This window comes from Leopardus geoffroyi, chromosome D1 (assembly GCF_018350155.1).
Source record: "Leopardus geoffroyi isolate Oge1 chromosome D1, O.geoffroyi_Oge1_pat1.0, whole genome shotgun sequence".
Lineage (NCBI taxonomy): Eukaryota > Metazoa > Chordata > Mammalia > Carnivora > Felidae > Leopardus > Leopardus geoffroyi.
In genome coordinates this window covers 88,158,229-88,181,848 of record NC_059329.1, presented here as the reverse complement: position 1 = coordinate 88,181,848, position 23,620 = coordinate 88,158,229, and the positions used below count along the sequence as shown (strand labels likewise).

At 44.0% G+C, this 23,620-nt stretch overlaps 2 long non-coding RNA genes across 3 annotated transcripts; one reads left to right on the top strand and one right to left on the bottom strand.

The window, feature by feature from the left end:
* Nucleotides 1–1,070: 1,070 nt before the first annotated feature.
* On the bottom strand, nucleotides 1,071–10,491 carry LOC123601567. 2 transcript variants are annotated; one of them, XR_006714163.1, is made up of 3 exons: nucleotides 10,372–10,491; nucleotides 1,687–1,958; nucleotides 1,071–1,332 (listed from the first exon to the last, which is right to left on the bottom strand). It is a non-coding gene; the product is annotated as an uncharacterized LOC123601567 (long non-coding RNA). The 2 variants fall into 2 exon arrangements; XR_006714162.1 differs by having other exon boundaries at nucleotides 1,687–2,001; nucleotides 10,372–10,473.
* LOC123601569 lies at nucleotides 8,410–11,023 on the top strand. The gene is made up of 2 exons (XR_006714164.1): nucleotides 8,410–8,785; nucleotides 10,527–11,023. It is a non-coding gene; the product is annotated as an uncharacterized LOC123601569 (long non-coding RNA).
* The last annotated feature ends 12,597 nt before the right edge of the window (nucleotides 11,024–23,620 follow it).

The following is a 23,620-nucleotide window of genomic DNA, read 5'->3' as shown; positions in this document are numbered from 1 at the left end:
CGTAGCTTGAGGCTGAGATCGTGCTTCTGCTATACATCTCACTCTGTTTCAGTACAAATGAGGAGAAACGACTGAGAGTCTTTTAAAACGTGGAGGATGGGGTAGAGAAGGAGCTTGATTTAAGTAACATTTCAATCAGATAAACTGAGTTAGTTATTTAAAGATGTAACTTGAAAGTATATTTAAAAACAAGAATTCGAATAGCTACATACGTATTGCATGTGTACCATGGGCTAGAGGCTTTGTAAGTGAAACAAAACACAACAGCAGTTATTGTTGTAAGAGCTTTGTGTTCCTGCTGTGCAAAGGGATTCCGGTTCTGAGACTGAACCAGGTCTTTGGATGCAATATGGTTACAAAAGTACTTCTTTACTCACAACCCTGAAAGCTAAGCATTAAGGTTCCTACCTTTTGCAGATGGAGAGACCAACGTTTAGAAAGGTTGGTTACGCGGTCCAACTGAGTAATAAAGCGAGAATGTGACTCTGGGGCTATCTAGCTCCCAAACTCCAAATTCATGCTGGAGCCACTCCACATGAGTTGTACAAGTAGGGTGCAGTGATTACGGGTGTGAACCATGGTGTCAGGGGGGCTTGGATTTGAATTCTGCTCCATCATTTACTAGCTGTATCTTCTTGGCTGGTTACTTAATATCTAAGAGCCTGTGTTTCCTCATCTGTAAAACAGGGATAACAATAGCCCCTCCTTCAAAGGTTGCTCTGAAGATGATGTGAGATGTATAGCACAGACCTGGCAAATGGAAGGGGACCCAATAAATGTTAGTGCATATATACATATATACATATATACATATATATACGTATATACATATATACATATATGCAGTATCCTATGAGGGGTACTTTGACATCTGTCTGAACCAGTTTCACTTCCAGCATCAGAAACATATATCCTGCCTTGGAAATGTCTCGCATAATAGATTGTGTCTGCTCAACTTGCTGTGCACAGTGCTTCGAACACCAGGCATCTAGGAAGTACTCTGGATGATGATATTACCCAACTGCATGAGTGGGTTTGATAGCTTTTCCAAAGGGCTGGTATTTCAGTTGTGCAACTGTAACTGCTTCATGGCAGTAGAAAAGATTTATTTTGGGGGACCCCAATCAACCCTTAGCCCCATTCCTCAAACTCCAGCTATATCACAAGATGTCAAAGCCGTGCGGTATTAATGTTTGGTCAGAGGTGCTAGTGGCATTTTGCAGATGTGATGAAGAACGCACGTTGTCCAAGATCGCTTCGTGATGCCTTCTGCCCTGAGCCTTGTTTGCCCTTTAAGGCCCAGCTGGTGGGGAAATTCAGCTGCTAGCTCACCTGGAAGTCAACCCAAAGACAAAAGAACTGGTTTATTCAACATTGCAGGAGACTGGGACCTCAGGCTGGGCTAAAAGATGCCACCCAGTGAGGGAAAGGATCTAGTAATCATCTCTGTCCAGAGCCAAGTCTCACAGAGGAAAAGATCTCCCATAATTAAAAAAAAAAAAAAAAAAAAAACAGAGTGATTTTCCAATGTGGATGGTGGCCTGATTGAGCAGAAGGGTTAGAAGGCAACAGGAGTGGGGATGGGGAACAGAGAAAAAGGAGGGGTTTTCTATCAGAGGGCTACTGTTGTCCTTGAGGTAAGCAGTTAAATCACGTAAAACTGGTTTGCAGGACCAGATTTCTTACCTGAAGGTGAAGAATTGTGCACTTGCTTCAAACCGGTCTGTTCTAACCAGCTCGTTTTCACTTGCGCTAGAGACACTGAGTCAGCCTGACATATTTTCCATAGAGCAAGAGCCATATCTTCAGGGAGGTTTCTGTGTCTGGCAGCTCAAAGTGGGCCAGTTTTCCTCTGAATCTTGGTGACACGGGGAGCTGGACGGCCCTGGTTCAAATAGTGGCCCAGCGTGTACTTGCACTGGTACCTTGGGCAAATTACCTGCCCTCAATTTCCTCATCTGTAAAATGGAATTAATGAAAGAAACGACTTTGCAAATGCACCTGTGATGGACAAAAAAAGAGAGTATTTTAGCCCCCAATTGATGATAGACACTTCTGCCTTTTAAGGAAGGTAGGCATACTTCATACCAGTGAGGAAATAGAATTTTCCTTTGGGCCTCTTCCCAGAGAGGGAAAAGAGAGAGAGAAGAGAGACAGAGACAGAGAGAGAGAAAGAGTCCTAGCATGCAGCTGGGTAGAAAGCCTGTTTAAAGGAGCATGTTAACTGCAGAATTGGAGCCGAACGTGGCTCTAGTGGCTGGAGAGGGCTGAATGGCCTCACCCAGTAGTTGTCAGGGCTTCTAGTGGCCAGTGAAAGAGAAAGAAGAGAGAGGTGGCCCAAGCAATGCTGCAGAAGGCAGATCTTAAAAGTCTGGAGAGCCCAGCTGCTATTCAGTTTACATGTTTATATATATATCAAAGGACTCAGAATAATTCTTGGCACCAGTGAGCATTTAATAAATGGCAGCTAGTAGCCGTGTGGCACAGTGACAGCACACAGCATCATTGCCTTCAAAGAGTCCCTCTCCCCGGAGGAAAAGCATCATCTCTCTTTTTCATGGTGTGTGTGTGTGTGTGTGTGTGTGTGTGTGTGTGTGTGTGTGTATCTTGGGGGAGCAGGAAAGACAGCAGAGGAAAATAATGGGTTCAAATTCTGGTTCCACAGGGTTTGTTTCTTTCTTTAATTTTCCGTTTTTAAATTGGGACAAAAAATAGCACCTCATCTCATACGATTCATGTGAAGTTTAAACAAGATAATCTAGATAATTCATATGCCAGGCACTTAGCCTTCAGAAAATGTTAGCTCTTGCTAGGATTCTATAATAATAGTCTTACAAAGATGGTATACTATCCTAGAACATGTGCTTTGTTGTTTTTCTTTTAAAATTTATAAGTGGGGTGCCTGGGTGGCTCAGTCAGTTAAGCGTCCGACTCTTGATTTCTGCTCAGGTCATGATCTCATGGTTTGTGGATTCAAGCCCCACTGTCAGCAACAGAGCCTGCTTGGGATTCTCTCTCTTCCTCTCCCTCTCTCTGCCCTTCCCTCACGTGCTCGCTCTCTCTCTCTCAAAAATAAATAAACTTAAAAAAATAAAATACACATGCATATTCAATACAAAAAAAAACTTGAAAAACATGTAAAGAACACAGAAAAACAATGGGCACTCCAGCATAAAGATCACCAGGGTTAACATTTTGGTTTATGTCTTTTCAGTTTTTTTCCTCTCAAGTGTATGGACATCTTTGTTCTGTCTTTTCAAAATGGGATACTGTTCTTTAGTCTGCTTTGTTTTTAAACCTAGCAATAGACTGTGAACTTTTCCCCATGGATGAGTTGCTTCTTAAAATAGATGTTCCAGTGGAAGCAGCCATACCCAGGGCCAGCAGACTCATTACTATTCTTTTTCTTTTCTTTTCTTTTCTTTTTTACAGACTGGGGGGCTGGGGGTAAGTCTTATGGCCATCCAAATCTGGGAAACACTGCACACACATTTCCTTATTGGAAAATTAACAGTGCCTATTAGCATGTTAAAGGCTCTAGGAAACCCTTCCATGAGAGAACCTGCCTGACTTGGATTAGATCAGTGTTTCCAAAACTGATTTAGCACAGCGAAGCCTCTATTCTCATAACTCCCGCTGATATCTCGGGAATCATTTGGGGGAACACTCCTGCAGGTGAAGATTCCTTAAAAGTAGAGAGCAGATCTTGTTTGTCTTGTCTCCACACGGCCTTACAGATGGATTTTTTTTTTTTTTTTAAAGAAATTATGGAAAATGGGATTGGCCTGATGAATCCACTTTCTAACCAACACGCCTGTGAACCAGGGGCCAGGGTTAGAGACTGGGGCTGTGCTCTGAAGTGTCTCTCCGTGTAAAGCTAATTGGCCCCTTTGGGGATGAACCTGTGAACTTGGCCTCGTTAGCACCAGCATGGAACAGCGGAGTTAGTTTATCTGGCGCCATGAAATGGTATTCTTCCCCAGATTCTCATGCTGTCCTCCAGGTGGCGATGTGGGTTTGTCATCCTGAGAGCCTGCCGCCTGGGCCAAGCAAAGCTTAAAATTGAGAGGGGTGCAGGTGTGGATGAGGAAGGAAGCTGGGAGGGAGTGATTATGGAAAACCAAAAGATACACTGTCACGCGTGCGGCTGGCATGACGCTGAGGCACAGCCTCATACTCTGGGAATAGGACTAAGGTTTTAAAGAATACTGATGAACCAGTGAGCCAATAAATATCACTAGTGTTTACTGAGCACCATCTGGGAGGGGTAATATGCCAGATAATTTCCCTCTTTTGATTTCTTCTGATCGTCCTCCCAACACACCTATGGGGTAGGTCCTTCAGCTGGCAATAGAAGACCTGGAAGTCCAACCCGGGTCCTGTATCTGAGGGCTCCGCTAGACTGAAACAACAAGATGTTGACCAAAGATGAATAAATGTGAAATGTTTGTCTATCTATCCTTCTATCCGGCTACCTATCTATCTATTTATCGATCTGCCTTTCATTTCATTTGTACAGGGTGGGCCTAATAGCACTGTGTGGTTGGAAAGAATATTCTGGTAAGTCCTTCTGGGAGGGTTCTGGGAGAGAGGATTTTTCTGGTTGCGTTACATTTCCTATGATCTTTATTCTCTCTTGCAGACTGCTTCTCCATCTGGTGGCTCAGCTGGCCACCCCTTAATTCCACTGTGCCCACGGGGGCTGTGCAGAGGGCCACGAGAAATGTCCAAAGGGCACCTAGCCCTGACGTGGAGGGCAACGGAAGACCAAAGGATGTGTAGGAGTTAGCTATGCGACTGTCACAGATGGCTATTCCAGCCAGAACGACACGTGCTAAGGCTTGAGGTCAGCAAGAGCATGGTACATTAAGGGACTGAAAATAGTTCAGTGTGGCTGGCCCTGGGGTAAGGGTGTGTGATGCCAGGCGTGGGTAAGGGGGGAGAGTGAGGAAAGGCTGAAGAGGTACATGGAGTCAAGATAGTGAAGGGCCTTGTAAGTCGGGTTGAGGTGCTTGAACTTGATCCTGAGCACCACCAGGATTCCCTGAAGGGTTTTAAGGCATGTGATGAAATGGACAGGTTTGCATTTTAGAAAGAGCCCCCCAGCAATGGAGAAGGGATGAGGAGGGAGGGGTGTGTGTGCGTGTGTCTGCACACACTCCAGCACCCATTTCTGGGGCAGGGGGACCACAGGACAAAGGTTGGGAGGGTGTTGCAATACCTCCTGCAAGAGGTGAGGGGGCACTGGCCCAAGGAAGCCGCAGCACTGTCCGTGGAGACGGCTGTCAGCAAAATTGAGAAGAATTAACAGCCTCCGACTACTGACTGGGAGCTGAGGGTGACATTTTGAGGTTCTCTGGTTATTAGTGACAGCATATACTAATATTTTCTATAAATATTAGTATAAATAGAAATATTTTTGTCAAAACCAGGTGGCAAAATGCTCCATACAGGGTGCCTGACCCATCTCTCTTCACCTCCTTCTAGCAGTGCCCCCCCAATTTCTTTCTCTCCCTTTTTTTTTTATCTTTTAAAAATCTCTCCTCATATAATGTGCAATAAAGATCATGGGTGTCTGAAAAACAAATAAACCAGTGAAGAAATGGGCAGAAGACACGAAAAGACATTTTTCCAAAGAAGACATCCAGATGGCCAACCGACACATGAAAAGATGCTCAACATCGCTCATCATCAGGGAAATACAAATCAAAACCACATTGAGATATGACCTCACATCAGTCAGAGTGGCTAAAATTAACAACTCAGGAAATAACAGATGTTGGTGAGGATGGAGAGAAAGGGGAACCCTCTTGCACTGTTGGTGGAAATACAAACTGCTGCAGCCACTCTGGAAAACAGCGTGGAGGTTCCTCAAAAAATTAAAAATAGTACAACCCAGCAATTGTACTACTAGGAATTTATCCCAAGGATGCAGGAGAGCTGATTCAAAGGGGTACATGCACCCCAATGTTTATAGCAGTGCTATCAATAATGGCCAAATTATGGAAAGAGCCCAAATGTCCAACAACTGATGAATGGATAAAGATGTGGTATATATACACACAATGGAATACTACTCAGTGATGAAAAAGAGTGAAATCTTGCCATGTGCAACAACGTGGATGGAACTGGAGGGTATTATGCTAAGTGAACTAGAGAAACCTAACATATGAGCATAGGGGAAGGGAAGGAAAAATGAGACACAAACAGAGAGGGAGGCCAACCATAAGAGACTCAAACTGAGTCTCAGAACAAACAGAGGATTGATGGGGGTGGGGGTTGGGGGGGTGGGAAAAATGGGTGATGGGCATTGAGGAGGGCGCATGTTGGGATGAGCACTGGGTGTTGTATGCAAGTGATGAATCGTGGGGATCCACTCCTGAAGCCAAGACTACACTGTATGTTAGCTAACTTGACAATAATAAATAAATAAATAAATACTGCCATGGAAAAACAAAAAACAAACAAAAAAAGAGCATGGGTGTCAGAGTCAGGCTGATGTGAGTCACAGCGCTAATGATTACTAAGGTATTTATTTGAGCTTCATTGAGCCTCATTTATTCAATTATGAATGGGGATAACTGTACCTACTTCATAGGACTGGGATTATGATTTAGTGCAGGTTTTCCTTTTCGGACCCAAACCCAAATCTCTCTCGGATGGGTGGTAAATGGCCCCACCCTACGACCCATTCACCCAAACCAAAACCCGTGCTTCCTCCTTTCCTTTACTCCCCACCCAGGTGATTCACTGTCACCTCTTGCCTTGATGTCTCTAGTAGCTTTTTAACTGGTCACCTGGTTCCACATCACTTCTTGAAGGATCCTTCCTGTTTTCTCCATCAAGCAGCCAGGTTGATCTTTTTGGCCGATGTTGTTTGTTTGTTTTTTATAGCAACTTTATTGAGATATAAGTCACATACCATAAAATTCACCCATCTAAAGTGTACAATTCAGTGGGTTTCAGTATACTCAAAACTTTGTGCAACCATCACCGCCATCCAGGTTGAGAGCATTTTAATTATCCTGAAAAGAAACTCTGTCTCCATCAGCAGTCTCTCTCTATTCCCTGACAACCACTAATCTACTTTTTGTCTCTATGGATTTGCCTATTCCGGACATTTGGTATAAATGGGATCCAACAATATACAATCTTTTGTTTCTGGCCTCTTAGCATATTTTCAAGGTTCATCCGTGTTGTCACATGTATCAGTGTTTTATTCCTTCTCATGGCAAAATACCATTATACTGAATGGATCTATCACATTTTGCTTATCCATTCATCAGTGGATGGATATTTGAGTTGTTTCTACTCTTTGGCTATCATGCAAAATGCTCCTGGGAACATTTGTGTACATTTTTGTGTTTACTTGTGCTTCTAATTTTCTTGGGTGTGTACCTAGGGCTGGAATCACTCAGTCACATGGTAACTCTGTTTAACATTTTTTGAGAGGCTGCCAAACTGTTTTCCAAAGAGGTTGCAGCATTTTATAATCCGACCAGCGACATTCGGGGGTGCCAATTTCTCCACATTTTTGTCAACATTTGTCACTGTCTGCTTTTTTGAATGTAGTCAGCCCTGGTGGGTGTAAAACTGGTATCTCACTGTGGTTTTGATTTGCATTTCCCTACGGACCAGTGATGTTGAGCGTCTTTTCACGTATCTATGGGCCATGTGTATATCTTCTTTGGAAAAATGTGTATTCAAATCCTTTGCCCTTCCCCTTTTAACTTTTCTTTATTGTGGTAAAATATGCATAACATACATAAAAGTTACTATTTATTAAGTACAATTCACGCTGTTGTGCAACCATCATTGTGACCCATCCCTAGACTTTTTCATTTTCCCGAACTGAAACTCTACCCCATTACTTTCTCCTTTCAGTCCCTGGTAACAACTATTCTCCTTTCTCTTTTGTTATTGCCATCCTTGTTCTTGTTTTTAGTTTTGTTTTTAAAATAGCCATCCTCCTGGGTGTGAAGTGATATGTCACTGTGATTTTGATTTGCATTTCCCTCGTGCTTAGTGATGTAGAGCGTCTTTTCATGTGCTTATTGGCCACCTGTATATCTTCTTCAGAGAAATGTCTTTTGCCGTTGTTGTTTTTTTTATTGGATTTTTGGTCCTTTCAATATTGAGTTGTAAGAGTTTTTTTTTTTTTTTAACTTACACGATCTGCAAATATTATCTTCCATTCTGTGAGCCGCATTTTCACTTTCATGATGGTGTGCTCTGAAATCGAAGTTTTTATATCTGAGAACTCCAATGTATCTGTTTACTTTACTTCCTTATGCTTGGGTGTCATAGCTAAGAAACCATTGCCTAATCCAACGTCAGAAAGATTTACTCTCAGGTTTTCTTCTAAATGTTTTATAATTTTAGCTCTTACATTTAGGTCTATGACCCATTTTGAGTTAATTATTGTATATGGTGTGAGGCAGAGCCAAGGTGATGTTTCAAAAACAAACCAGACTCAGTGACTCCGCTTCTTAAAATTCTCTACTGGCTTCCGGCTGCTCTTAGAACACAATCCTAGTTCCTCGCCCCAAGGTTTTCAGCCTCATCTCAGCGCCCACGCACCCCCTCCCAACCCCCCCAGGCCTAGTTTGCTGGAGCCATGGCTGCCTTCTCACAGTTCCTAATCCCTAAACTCATTCTGACTGGTGTTTTTGCAATGCTGTTCCCTACGCCGGAAACAGAATTTCTAGTGGCTACTGCCCTTCTTTCGATCTCAGTGTAAAAGTGCCTTCTTCAGTTAAGACCTTGGCTGACCACTCTACATGAGGTATGTTCTTCCCCCGACTCCTTATTCCTATTTTTGTTTCTTTCGTTCGCAGTAATTAACAAGGGCTATATTCGCTTTGTTTAGTTGTTTACTTGCCATTGCCCCTCCCCATCACTGAAATCCCAGGGGGGCCACCACCACATCAGTCTTATTCACCTCTATCCCCAGCACCCAGTACAGGGCCTGACACATAACAGGTGCTCCGTAAATGTTTGCTTTAAGACATAAAGAAAAAGTAGGCGTTAGAAATGTGTCTTCCATTCCCAGCTTCCCTTCCACTTTCGCCAATTCTATTACCTCCCTCTTGTATCAGCTTTTGCCTGGATTTTCTTCTATTTCCTGTTTTCATGGGAGATGACTTTATGGAACACAGCATCCGTTTTTTGCTTTTTTTTCTTCTCTTACTGCTCTTCCTCTTCTTACTGTTTTTAGCATATAAGAACCAGTGCTGAGATACAGCTTTCTAGCTCACAACTTGTTGTTTTTCTTTTCCGAAACTGTCTCAACAGCAACTCAATATTGAGCTCTTCTGGCCTTATGTTTTCATATGAATCAGGCTTTCCCCCTCAGTGAAGATGTGGGATCTGTAAGAATAGGATTTCTTTTCTAGCTCAGAGAGTGGTTTGTTGAATCTGGGCAAGTAAATCTCAGTGAACACTAAGGAGTTGATCAGTGGCACTTTTAAAACCCAATAACACTCATGTATGCTGTGATTAAAATATCAAAAAACTCCAGGGGCGCCTGGGTGGCTCAGTCGGTTAAGCGTCCAACTTCGGCTCAGGTCATGATCTCATGGTTTGTGAGTTTGAGCCCTGCGTCGGGCTCTGTGCTAACAGCTCAGAGCGTGGAGCCTGCTTCGGATTCTGTGTCTCCCTCTCTCTCTGCCCCTCCCCTGCTCATGCTCTGTCTCTGTCTCAAAAATAAATAAAAAACATTAAAAAAACTAAAATATAAAAAAACTCCAAATCATGGATGGAGCTAGAGCGTATTCTGCAAGGCGAAATAAATCAATCGGAGAAAGACCAATAGCATATGATTTCACTCCTATGTGGAATTAAAAAAAAAAAAAAGCCAGAAGAACATAGAAGAAGGGGAAAAGAGAGAGAGAGGAAAGCAAACCATAAGAGACTTAACTATAGAGAACAAACTGAGGGTTGATGGAGGGAGGTGGTTGGGGGATGGGCTCCATGGCTGATAGGTGTTAAGGAGGGCACTTGGGCAGAGCCCTGGGTGTTGATGAAAGTGGTGAATCACTAAATTCTACACCTGAAACCAACTTTGCCATGCATGTTAACTGGAATTCAAACAAAAACCTGAATTTTTAAAAAATGTCCAAATCAGTGGATTCTGAAACTGTTACAATCCTACCACATACAAAATTTAATTAACCAAGAACCTTTTGTGTAGAAATTCTATGAGAAGTAATAACATCATATATGTTGTCAAAAATCCTGCAGAATAATTTCTTATAGATGACTCCCCATTTAAATAGAGGAACTGAGATCCTTTGTTTGGTGACATATCTCTGCACACATTTCTGCTTCATATCAATTCAGCAGGATTATAATCATAAAAAAGGAACATACCTTCATCTTAATGTTAAGCTCCGCTCCCCCTGCTGATAGAAATTCTTTTGATGAAGGCTGTAGCCAGAAACATGGTTAAACACCATTTCACCTGAAAGCCTCACATTCTGGATTTTTTTTTTTTATTTGTTTGCCATCTTGTTTATCATTTACAGATATCCAAACACCTAAGAAGTGAGCCCAAGAGATGATTGAAACTTTTGATCCGGGAAATAACTCACACATTTGTTTTGCTTTGCTATAATCTTCAGAGGTGTGTATCATGTTGCCAAGTCCCAGGTTTTTAAAAAACAGATTTTCCTTTGGGCTTCCCCCCTCCCACCTTTCATCCCGGTAATATTTTCTCCTATCTCTCATCTTCTAAAAAAAAAGTAGGTGTAACAGTCTAATCAGCCTTTACCAACTTTTCTGCAAGAACAAGGCAGAAAATACGAAGATATACATCAAGAATTGTTATTATTGTTTATGTAGTAGTGATATATGACTCCCCTGGGCTTTGTGTTTTACATGGCCACTTTGAAAACACAGGATGCTGTTCAGGCACAAGCGATTTGTTTCTGAGTCCTGTGCTTGGATATTTCTAATAAATATATTCTGCCTCTGATTTTATGATATCAACAAGATACCCATGCAATAAAATATTTTCAGATTCCTGGTATTGTCTATGTTGTCAAACAAAGATAGCGTCCCTAAACTTCAAGAACAATAGGCAGAGAAAACATTAGGAATAAAGTAAATAAATACGTGTAAATCATCATCATGACAATGATAGTTTTTTCCACGGGACACCATCTGGAAGTGTGTGAATCAGCGCTTTCAGCCATGTTACTACTGGATAGAGAAATCAGGGGTGATTTTCATTTTCTTTTCCTCTATTTGCCTTTATCTATATTACTTTTTTTCTAACGGCCATTGTAGATTATTTCTGAAATAAAAAGATCCCTTTCAAAGAACAGTATGGGGGCGCCTGGGTGGCGCAGTCGGTTGAGCGTCCGACTTCAGCCAGGTCAAGATCTCGCGGTCCGTGAGTTCGAGCCCCGCGTCGGGCTCTGGGCTGATGGCTCAGAACCTGGAGCCTGTTTCCGATTCTGTGTCTCCCTCTCTCTCTGCCCCTCCCCCGTTCATGCTCTGTCTCTCTCTGTCCCAAAAATAAATAAACGTTGAAAAAAAAAATTAAAAAAAAAAAAAACAAAGAACAGTATGTAAGAAGAATTGGTAAAACTAAGTATAAAAATAGAGCGAATAACATTTTTGAATGGAAAATGGCTCAGAAACATGGCTTCTGAGAAAGTGAAAATCTGATTTATTGTCTATTAATTTTCGAGTTCAGATTGTGTACTTTTCCTTTAGCTTTGATGAAAACACTGGCTACCTTTTGTCTCCCCGCATCCCTGGATCAAGCAGGCCAGGAGAAGCAAACAGCAGACCCTTCTATTTCCCAGTGGGAAAATAGGCTTCTCACTTGATTCCCAACTGGCTCCCACTCCAGTCCTATTCCTACCTGACTCCTGATTCCTGCCTTTTTCTTCTATCTAAAGCCATGTGATTCCCACAGGACACCCTAAAGACTTGGCCTGAACTCAAACCTCCAGTTCTGAAGCCCACAAACCCATTTATTAGCCATGCCCTTCCCCCACCTACTTCCCCCACTCCGTTGGCTCAAGATGGTCAAGGAAGAGAAGATCGAAAGCTTTCTCTTTATTTTTTATTCGTTTGCTTTCTCTTTATTTTAATAACCCCACCATCTCATCTCTAAATGCCTCATCTTTCCATCTTATTTGGGGACAGAACTTAAGGTGAAATGGCAGAGAAGGCTGGACCAAAAGATACAATGTTGTGGTATTTAGAGCAGTGGCTGGAATGTCTCCAAGATCCATCCATTGTGTATGACGAGTCTCTGTCCTGACGAGTCAGTACTCAAGCATCATCAATTAACTATTTTAGTACCATTCTCAGAGTGAAGTTATAGTGTTGTAAATGAATAGTAGTTACAAGAGACCTGAACTTGAGTATGCCTTAGGGCCAGCGATTTACCTTCTCCAAGCCTTGGTTTACACAGTGGGAAAACGGGGATGCTGATAATTGCCTTGTCTGCTTCAGAGAGTTACTGTACGATCACAATATCATAGAGGATGCAGAAATTCTCTGTACATTGTGAGAGACTGTGCATGGGTGAGGAATGATGATAAAAATGATCAGTTATAGTGTTAACAATGTTGGTGGGGAAGGTCAAGGTGACGGTGATAATAAAGAAGAAAAAGAAGAAAAACTTAGACACGCCAAGGACTACCCCTTTCTGGTTCAGTAGTCTACCAACATTGCTCCCTGGCTCACAATTCGTAGGAACTGTTAGACAGAAGCAGATAAACTGGCGACATCAACCTCCTCTGGTTTATGCCATTGTAGCTCCCAGATTGTTTCCTGGCCTGGTACTGATATGCGCTTCCCTTTGTCTGTGGGCATTTGTTCCACAATTTCACATCCTGGCTGAGAAACTCTTCTGTCTTGTAATTCCCAACACCAGGGATAGCTCTTGATGTCCATTTAATGATCTGCTTAGGATCTGGAGCCAGCAAAATGGAAATGTGGGATTATCCCGGTGGGTTCCTGTACTCCTACACGGCATAGCGCTTGCTGGATTCTCCCCATGCCCTCTTCTGATACATGCCCCACGATCCCACTCTGCAAGGGTCTTGGGTGAGCTGTGGGTTGTGGCCAGGTGGAATTAGTAGTTCTGCCTCCTCTCTCTCTCCCGTTCTTTCTTGTTCTTGCCCACCACCCTGACCCATCTTTATGAAGACTCTGGGTCTGTGCTGAGTCATACAAGGTGCTCTTGGCCAACCTTGACAAGAACCCCCCACCCCACCCCCTGCCACCCTCGGAGAAAGGCACCGAAGAGTTCTATGGAGTCTGTTCCGGCAAGGGCAGTGTGTGCTCACAGAATAAATGGCTCCTATCATTCATTCGGAGCAATGCCTGGGTGGCAGGGAGGTTTCAGTCCTGTGACTTTGAGGGAAAAACATACTCTGGAAAGGTTTCTCTTTGCCTTTGTTAATTATGAAATAAAAATACTTCCTGCAGCGGAAACTTTGGGGGAGGGCGTGGCTGTCCCTTCACATGGTAAATTGGCCTCAGGGATCTTCTCTTCCTCTTTTTCCCTTTGGGATCAGGTACTTAAAAGTTACACAGCGTAAGGCAATAGGGGGACGATATGAAGATCCAAGCTTTAAACACTACCACAACCCTTTCATATACAGAGAGAGAACAGGGCCTTGGGTGTAGGGTCATTTTGCAGTGGGAGGGGGTCATTTTGCAGTGGCCTTGCAGTCACAAAAGGCCTCAAAGTCCACTGTATACATCACCTCTAAATGAGATTTGGCATAAAGTCACAAAAATGTACTGGCAGAAGTCAACCATTAAAACATCACAATTTCCATTTGCCCCAGTTCTGGCATTTCTTAATATACAAGGAGCCTCTCTTGACCTCAGAGAGATCCTGGATACAACCACGAAGGAAGCAGACTGATTTTCAGGAGCCGCTAGTTTGGGCTTTCACTTACTGGAGGAATTATTCTACCGATTGTTTTGTCTGTCTCGACAGTTCTGTGAAGTTGGTACTGTCATCAGCCCCATTTCACAGATGGGGAAGCTGAGGCCTTGTTCAAGTCCACAGCCAGAAACTATTAGATCTGGGGTACAAATCCAAGCTGGTCTAACGTCCGAGCTGTTATCAATGGTAACGCAGCCCATGATTTCATCGCTAACCCCGCACTTTTTCATCCGCCGTGTATGCCAGGGAGCATCTGCCTGGTGCTGCCTGCTTCACCCCGGACCCCTCCCAGGCACGGTCCTGTAGGATCTGTCAGGAGGGGCTTAGGTTTAGGCCTGGGTTAAAATCCTCTCAAGTTCCCTTCTGAGAGAGGGTTAGACAGCAGCAGATGCCTTGATTGCCCCAGGTGACATCATGTTTAAGTTAGTCTCACCTCCCTGAGCTCATTTCTTTGTCCTGGTCACCTCTGCTTCCATCAAAAATAACAGGTTGCCGATAAACTAGCTCTCAGCCCTCCGCTCAGACAGTGGACTCTGAATCTCTGCTCAGAGCAGGCCTCTCAAGTTCAAAAGAGCCCTCGTGCTCTGTATTTTGACAGGTTGAGAAATCCAATCCATTTATTTTGAAAACCCATTAAGCCCAGCCAATATGGGATATTTAGAAAGGCCAGAATTTTGCTTCTGGTCAGAAGGTCAGTGCTGTCATAAAGTAACAGCTAAAGGAAGTGAAACAAAACATATTTTATTGTGGAGCTGTAATTCCCAAACATTCTTTTAAAATGTACTTTCAGTTAAAATAAGACAAAACAAAAACACAGCACATTGAATTGCCGGAAATTGCCACCACTATAAACTCTCTTTGTCAGAGTACATATTCAATTGAAAAAAAAACACTTTAACATTTATTTATTTTTGAGAGACAGAGAGAGGTAGAGTGTGAGTGGGGGAGGGGCAGAGAGAGAGGGAGACACAGAATCTGAAGCAGGCTCCAGGCTGCCAGCACAGAGCCTGACGTGGGGCTCAAACTCACAGACCATGAGATCATGACTTGAGCTGAAGTTGGACGCTTAACTGAGCCACCCAGGGGCTCCCCGAGTACATACTCAATTTTGCACACCGAGTTCTCAGACCAGTGACAGGCATATAGTAAATGCTTATTAAGCTTTCAATGAATGAACCCCCAAATGGTTTACTTGGCTATTTAACTTTTTTTTCTATGTATTAATTTCTCTTGGTCACAATGGCTGTTAAATCACACTCAAGAAAAGAGTATCTGATGTTAGTTCTCTGGGGTTTTGGAAAGTGAGTTTCAGAATAGATAAGTTTGACTCTTCTTGGCATCTTGAATTATATTGTTTATGATACAGATAACAAAGTCTTATGTTCAGATTCTCCAAAGATGACCCATTTGATCCTTTCAAGCTTATGAAAGAGGAATGGGAGATATTATTTCCATGTTACCCCCTTGGAAGGGTGCATAAGCACAGACCATTACCTGGAAGCAAATAACCTTACTATTAAGTGATCCTGAACACAAACGATGATTGGAAGATGGTGTAAAACATTCTTGTGTTTTCCTGCCGAGTCACCTTATAGTCTATATACTGTTCTCCCCTGCCGTGTATCTGGGCGGCCCTCTTTCTGGATCTCCCCTCCCTTTTCTCTTACTTCACACAATCTGTTCCATCCATCTTCTCTGCCCCATTTCTCCCAGTGCCATCCTGGAGGATCACCAGAAGACTCTCAACTTTCTAAGCCATCGATCCTGCCCTGGCCGCTGTGGGGTATGGCAGGCCCCAATCCTGCATCCAGAAATTTGGTTGGTAGTTAGAGAGAACAAACCTATAACCTGGGACCAGAGCTGACTCTTAGAGTTGACCCAATAAATAGGGTTTCTCTTCTCTGCCTAAGCTGGTGAACCAACTGAGAAGTTAAGACCGAGGAGAAGCTGGTGGAGGTAATGTACCACCTTACTGAGAAAGTGGATGTTGGAGAAGACGGTTTACAGCGGTAGGAGGCCCGGAGTTGAAGACTCAGCCATGCTAGACCCAGGCAGGCTGCCCTTCATCAGGGAGGAACGCTGTGGGTTAGTAGCTCCCAAAAGAACAGGAGAGGAAGGTGCTGGGTTATGGACACCCAGCATCTTCCTCTAAACCCATCAGGTAACTTACTTTTTCCCTCCGGGGTGGGGGGTGGGGGTGAGGGAGTGGGGGGTCGGAAATGAGTGATGAGTGGGAGAGGCCAGGTATTATTCCCAAAGACGTCTCTTCTCATGAAGAATCATCAAGAGGGGAAGTATTTCCCCTCAACAAGGCATGTTTTATTGACCCACTCTGTTTTTAAAAAGTTGATGTAGTAGGTAATGCTTAAAAATAAGATTTGGCATAAAAAGCAGAAGGTGGAATGATTTCTCAGCACAGAGCCTGTGTTCCCACATGGCAACAACAGCTCCGAGCTGGGTCACGTCTGCCCCTTTAGGCAGGACCATGTGCTGTATTCAGCTCCCTAAGCACCCCCCAGGCCTTGCTGTGTATATATTGCTCTCTCTGATTTTGCTCATTTGTATGACCAGGTTGGTCCTTCTGGGTATTTTCGTTTGTGGTTCTGTTTTGCCTGTGTAAGTTTAGGGTGGGGCATCCACAGGACTAACAAACCTGTCTCTTACTAAGGTTGCCAGCCGCTGTGATCATTGTCTCATTTTGATAAGTTATTAGCTCAAAGTCTCAACCTTTTTGTCTCACTAAAGACCTCTTCCATACTAGAGGCTTCGCACTGGAGAAGAGAAAGGAGGTGTATTGCAGAATGAAAACCCCCGTGTGGTCCTTTGATGTCCACACCACTGCACTGTACTTGTGGTCATTTCTGCTTTACTGGGCATGCCTGGTCCAGAGGAGCAACAGAAGGCAAGGTTCTGAAATATACTTTGCCTCCTGAGGGCAGAAGCCCAGCCCGAACAGGTTCACAGCTGCTTTTCAGCACCAGCGATGGGTGAAGAGGTGCACTGATGACCCTGTTGTTAATAGCCTACCAGAAACTCTTCTGTCTCGCCCAGAGGTGCAAAGGAGTTAATTCAGGGAACAGCAGGGCAGAGTTAAGCAAGCCAGACCTCATGCACACATTCTTCCTCCCACCCCACCTACCCGTCTGTAGGATGTACCCATCCTTTCCTTAAACACTTGGCATAAACCAGAGGGAAGGATGGTTGCTATGACCAATGGATGGATGGATGGATGGATGGACCAATGGACTGATGATTTCATCTCAGGGAGTTTTGCAAGCCTCTTCCATGCGTTTGCAGCAGAAGACATTTTGAATTGTTTTTAGACTCTTACTTTTAACACCCGAGGGTCAAATATCAAGGCTGGAAAAGCAGAGATACTCTATCTCCAGTCAGAAGGAAGTATGGTAGAGATTAAAGAGCATAGGTGTTGGAGTCATTTATTTTGCTCCTTATAGACATCTCTGAGCCTCAATTTCTTCATGTATAAAATGATAATAACAGTACCTTTCTCAAAGATGGTTGCTATTAGAATTAAGTGATTTTTGGAAAACACCAATAACTCAGTGCCTGGCAGATAGGAAGCACTTGGGATATAATAACTCTAATTTGATTGAGAAAATTCTGGTGTGTTTTTTTTTTTAATGTTTATTCACTTTAAAAAAGAGAAAAGAAAGAGAGGGAGACAGAGTGCCAGTGGGGGAGGGGCAGAGAGAGAAGGAAACACAGAATCTGAAGCAGGCTTCAGGCTCCGAGCTGTCGACACGGGGCTCGAACTCATAGACCATGAAATCATGACCTGAGCCAAAGTTGGACACTTAGCCAACTGGGCCACCCAGGTGCCCCGAGAGAATTCTGTTTTATGTTGAGTGCTTACTCCAGGCTTAGCTCTACCTATCACAGGAATTAGGTGGGTACTAACAGAATTTGGGGGTGACAGGTGTCTGCAGAGTATGGTGGTGAGATAAAGTACAAGGACATACTGATGTACCTGTAAGTGAGCACTCTCCCACTCTCCTCTACATTCTGGTGGGCGGTGAGAAGGGGAGAATATGCTCCTCTGGCTGGAACTGTTGAGAAGGGGTTGAGTGTAGGTGGAAGGAAAAAGAAGTTGGGTGGAATCCCAGGTGAGGGAAGCCACTCCCTAAGGGAACAAAGCAAGTGTAATTGTGCTGTTTGCTGGCCCCAGGAAGGAAGCACATGGATAGAACTGGAGTTCTGGTCAATTTCCTTTCAACCCAGATTCAGGGAGTGTCTCTTAAGAAGCAGGAGTTGCCCTCAATTGAGTCTTGTTGCCTGCTGGTTATTTTACCTGGCCTTAGTCACCGACTCAAAACTGAGCCTCAGTTTTTCATCCATGAAACAAGATGCGTTCTGTTAGTCTCATTCGGTTTTGTGACGGTAACGAGATTGCCAACCAGGAAGGCCTTTGTAAATGGGAAACGACTGCACAAACATAAGGGCCGAGTGTTGATGGCCCTTTCACTTGACAGCCACAGTTTAACACACTAAGCAAATCATTCCCTCGCTTAAAACTCCCCAGTGCTTCCCCTTTGCACTGAAAATCCAAGCCTCTCACCAAGGCCCAGCAGACTTTATATAGCCTAGCCCAAGGCATCCACTCTCCTTTGTTCCACCAAAGGCTAAGCCATTCCTACCTCAGTGCCTTTGCACTGTGAGTTATGTCTGCCTGGAACTCATGGGCGGCTCCCCGTTTTCATTCAGGTCTCATCTCACAGCCATCTTCTCAGAGGCCACCCTAGGTCACCCAGTCCAAGGTGCGTCCACCCCACCCTACCCCCAATCTCCAGCCACTCTCTCATCTGTTTGGTTGCCCTTGTGTTGTTTATCACTATCTGAATGTACCTTGATCATTTATCATTTACTTGTTTGTTGGCTGTTTGTTGGCTGCTCTAACCCTCTCTCCCTCCCCCATAAAATTCCTTCCAAAAGGATTTGGTGTGTGTTGTTTACAGCTCCCCCAGTGCCTTCAATAGTGCCTGACTTCAAGAGAGGCTCAAGAGAAATTTATTGGCAAAGTTTAACCACAGTGCCCCAAACACCCAACACTTTTCAGCAAAAGCCAAACAAGTTCCATTCGTGGGAGAAATATTTATAATTCACCAAGACTTCTAAACGAGGAGGATTCTGAAACGTAGTGCATTTGGTTAACTCCTGCCACCTCCATGATTTAAAAATCACAAATGCTGAGCATATTACCAAGAAGGTAGACAACAAGTTTGGTCTTCTACTGCGCTACAAGTCCAGGTAAAATACATCAAGCTCACGGTTGTGCGGTCTGACCAGGATGGAGCAAGGGACATTCCCGAAGAAACTGGTGGGTGGCAAGTGGGAGTCTTAAGGCAGCAAAGCCAAGGGAGGCCAAGGAGGCCTTTGCTGGAATCGGCAGGCAGTGGCTGCTTGTGGGGCAATTGGTGCCTGTCTGTCCCTGCCCACAGAGCTGTCTGTCCAAGGGAGGTGTTGGCAGATCTGTGATGCCCCCTGGTGTTCTGCAAACTGCTGCTGCTGCTCAATGAACCAGTCAGCCATTGAGTGCCTCCTACACAAGGCAGCATTTGCAAATTAAGCATCTGAAGGAAGGAACTCAAGGAGTTGTCTTGACCGAGTCTTTCACATCGGGCCCACTCAGCCCATCCCTTTAACCTTAACTCTCCCCTTGTTCACTTTGTTACAGCTGCACTGACCTTCTTGCCTTTCCTCCAACCCACCAAGCCAGTACCTACCTCAGGGCCTTTGTACTAGCTGTTCCTCCACCTGGAACACTCTCCTATCAGACCTTTGCCTGGCTGGCTACCCGACTTAATTCATTTTTCTGCTCTAATGTGGCCTCTTGAAAGGACTTCTCTAGCCACCCCATCTAAACAGAGCACCTGCCCTCAAGTGCTTTACCTTCACTTATTCTTCTTTAAATAGAGCTGATGGTGGGGCACCTGGGTGGCGCAGTTGGTTAAGCGACCGACTTCAGCCAGGTCACGATCTCGCGGTCCGTGAGTTCGAGCCCCGCGTCGGGCTCTGGGCTGATAGCTCAGAGCCTGGAGCCTGTTTCCGATTCTGTGTCTCCCTCTCTCTCTGCCCCTCCCCCGTTCATGCTCTGTCCCTCTCTGTCCCCAAAAAAATAAATAAACGTTGAAAAAAAAATTAAAAAATAAATAAATAAATAAATAAATAGAGCTGATGGTTTATTGTATCTATTTGTTTATTTGTTTACTGGCTATCTCCAATCCACCAACCACTCCTTACCTCTGCTAGTCTAGTGTAAGTTTCTGGAGAGCAGCCTTGTTTGTTTTGCTTAATGCTGTATCCCCCTTAGAACCATGCTTAACTTAAAATATCAATGAGAGGGGTGCCTGGGTGGCTCAGTTAGTTGGGCGTCCAGCTCTTGGTTTTGGCTCAGGTCATGATCTCACAGTTCGTGGGTTCGAGCCCGAGTCAGGCTGTGTGGTGACAGCACGGAGCCTGCTTGAGATTCTCCCTCTCCCTCTCTCTCTCCCTCTCCACTGCTCATGTACACTCATTCTCTCTCTCTCTCAACATAAATAAATAAACTTAAAACAATAGCAATGATAATAATCGATTCAGTTGAATAAACATGACTCAGTTGAATTTACTGAATAAACAAGTAGATGGATGAATGAATGAGTGAAAGAAATAAGGTTCGGGTTCAAGATGGACTGGGTTATAGAGAGCACTGAATACCAGAGGTGAGTACAAATGAGCAGGGGGCCCAGTGTGGGGAGGGATAATGACTGTAGGAATCGAAGCAGAGAAGTCTTGAGATAAAGAGGAGCATTTTAAGAGCTTTGTAGGATCCAGGCATATCCATCCTACACTAAACATATATACTTTTGTGATAGAAGAAGCAGACAAGGTTTTGATAATTGTCACTTCTGAAATTATTTGGTGACAAGTACAGTTGTTAAACTAAACAAGGAGGCTATTAGACCGACTTGTTCTAATGCTTTAGCCACTCATGTAAGCAAACCAGAACCTAAGCCTGTAAATGCCTCAACATTACAAAGGCGAAATCCAAGGACAACCAATCAAAGCAGCCAACTAGCCTTTCCCAATAAGGCACCCACTTAAGCTATGGTCAGTCAAATGATTTCCTTGCTTTGCCTCCCACCTGCCCTGTGAAAGTCTTATCCCAAGCTCCTGTTGGAAGACCACTCCCAAGCACTTTGGGGGCTGCCTGCTGTGAATCAATTTTTGCTCAAACAAGCTAAAAATTTGTAATATGCCTCCATTTCTCTTTTAACACCTTTCTTTTACAATTGGCTGTGATAATAATCACTATGCAAATTCAGAAATGTGTGCTAAGTTATAGAAAACTAACTTAAGAGTTATTTTCAATTGAGATGAAATTGTTACAGATACCAACATTTAACAAATTGACTTGATGAGCACTTATTAAGTGCAATTCTTTTTTTTCATATTTTGTTATACATTCTAACCTGGGACACTCCTCCCCCTCTTTTTTTTTTTAATGTTTATTTATTTTTGAGACAGAGAGAGACAGAGCATGAATGGGGGAGGGGCAGAGAGAGAGGGAGACACAGAATCGGAAGCAGGCTCCAGGCTCTGAGCCATCAGCCCAGAGCCTGACGTGGGGCTCGAACTCACGAACCATGAGATCGTGACCTGAGCTGAAGTCGGACGCTCAACCGACTGAGCCACCCAGGCGCCCCTCCTCCCCCTCTTAAAAAGCTTATAGGCCCTGGGCCTCATGCCTAAAGCCACTGATGACTAAAAGGGCCTGGGCAGGGAGAAGAGCTGAGTTTTGGGGAAGATCTTGACTATTTGCTGTCAGGAGAGTCGACAGCCTTGGAAACCTCTCAGGCCCTATCACTCCTCCTCCCCCAGATGGAAGAAGTTGAGGATCTGGCAGCTGGGTATCAGCAGCAGGCGTGAGGAGAGGAGGGGGATCCAGAAAGAGTTCAAAGACAGGGACTCTTCAGATCCAGGAGATAAAGGAGATCTAGGAAAGACACAAGGATGTTTGGTTTCAGGTCCCAGGGGTGTGAGGTTGGGCGGGGGGGGATTTGATGGGCTGAGTTTGGGAAATAGTAAAGGGAAAGGTTAGGGTGTCATTTTCCTTACCCACAAGGGGATGTATTAGAGTTCTCCAGAGAAATTGAATCAATACATATATGTCTGTATGTATGTGTGTGTACATATAAATGTATGTATGTTTGTATATGTGGCCTCCTGTATATAGATAGATAGATAGGTGATAGATACGTATAGATAAAGGAGATTTATTATAAGGAATTGGCTTGTGTGATTATGGAGGCTGACAAATCCCAAGACGTGCATTCAGCAAGCTGGAGACCCGAGAGAGCTTATGGCGTAGTTCCAGCCCAAAGGCTGGAAAAATATCAGTCTCCCAGCTTGAAGGAAATCAGGCACGAGGAGCTCTTAGCTGCTAGTGGCAAAGTCAATCTTTTTGTTCTAGTCAGGCCTTTGACTGATTAGGTGAGGCCCACCCACATTCAGGAGCACAATATGCTTTTACTCAGTCTACCAATTCAAATATTAATCTCATCCAAAACACCCTCACAGATAGACCCAGAATAATTTTTGACCAAATGTCTGGGCATCCTATGGCCCAGTAAAGCTGACACATAAATTAACCATCACAGTGGGGATAAGGTAGTATTACTATCAATCACACAGACTTGTGAGGATAATTACAAGTAAACTACTTAGTACGTTGACTGGCACATACTGAGAGTTCAATAACTGGTAGCAGTAGATATTAATTTTATTAAAACACAAATTTCTAGAAGGTGGTTCCTCTTACTAAGATATGAGAGCATATTTATACCAGTGTAGTGCCTTTTTTTTTTTTTTAATGTTTACTTATTTTTGAGAGACAGACAGAGCACAGTGAGGGGAGGGGCAGAGAGAGAGGAAGACACAGAATCTGAAGCAGGCTCCAGGCTCTGAGCTGTCAGCACAGAGCCCGATGCAGGCTCTGTGTCAAACCCACGAACCGTGAGATCATGACCTGAGCCGAAGATGGACGCTTAACTGACAGAGTCACCCAGGAGCCCCCCAGTGACTTTCATATCGACTTGTTGGATTGTTTAGAGACATTTTGCCAAAGGTGAAAACGTAACATCTTCTTGGGAAGCCGGCACTGATTCAGAATGTCTTCTTGTGGGCCACAAACCCCTGTTCTCACAAGCCTCAAAGAAAGCCCCAAACAGTCATCGCTTTGGAGCCCTCCAGTGTGAACTTTAATTCAGGGGAGTGTCAGGCCTAGGGAAAAATATGGTAAAGGTGTTGTACCCTGTGTTTGCTCACAGTCCTCTCGCCACTGATAAGAGGTGGGGTTTATCCCAGGACAGCAGGACTCAAGAACACGTTTTTACCCACTCTACTTCCTCCCTGTGACATCAACTGAGTTTTGTCCGTTCTTACCCGTCAAACACGAAGAATAATACCCATCTTTCCCACTACTCAAGGGTATTCGGAGACAGAAAGTTATGCATGTGAAAGCATTACATAATCTCTAGTGAGCTACCCACATATAAAACTCCATTCAGTCTATCACTTTAATGGAGAACAACATGGTCAGTTCATATATGCATCCCTGCATCCACAAACATTTATTAAGCACCTACTATATGTTGAGGACTCTGCTAGGCCCCTGGGAAGTATGGAGGGTGGAGAGTAAAC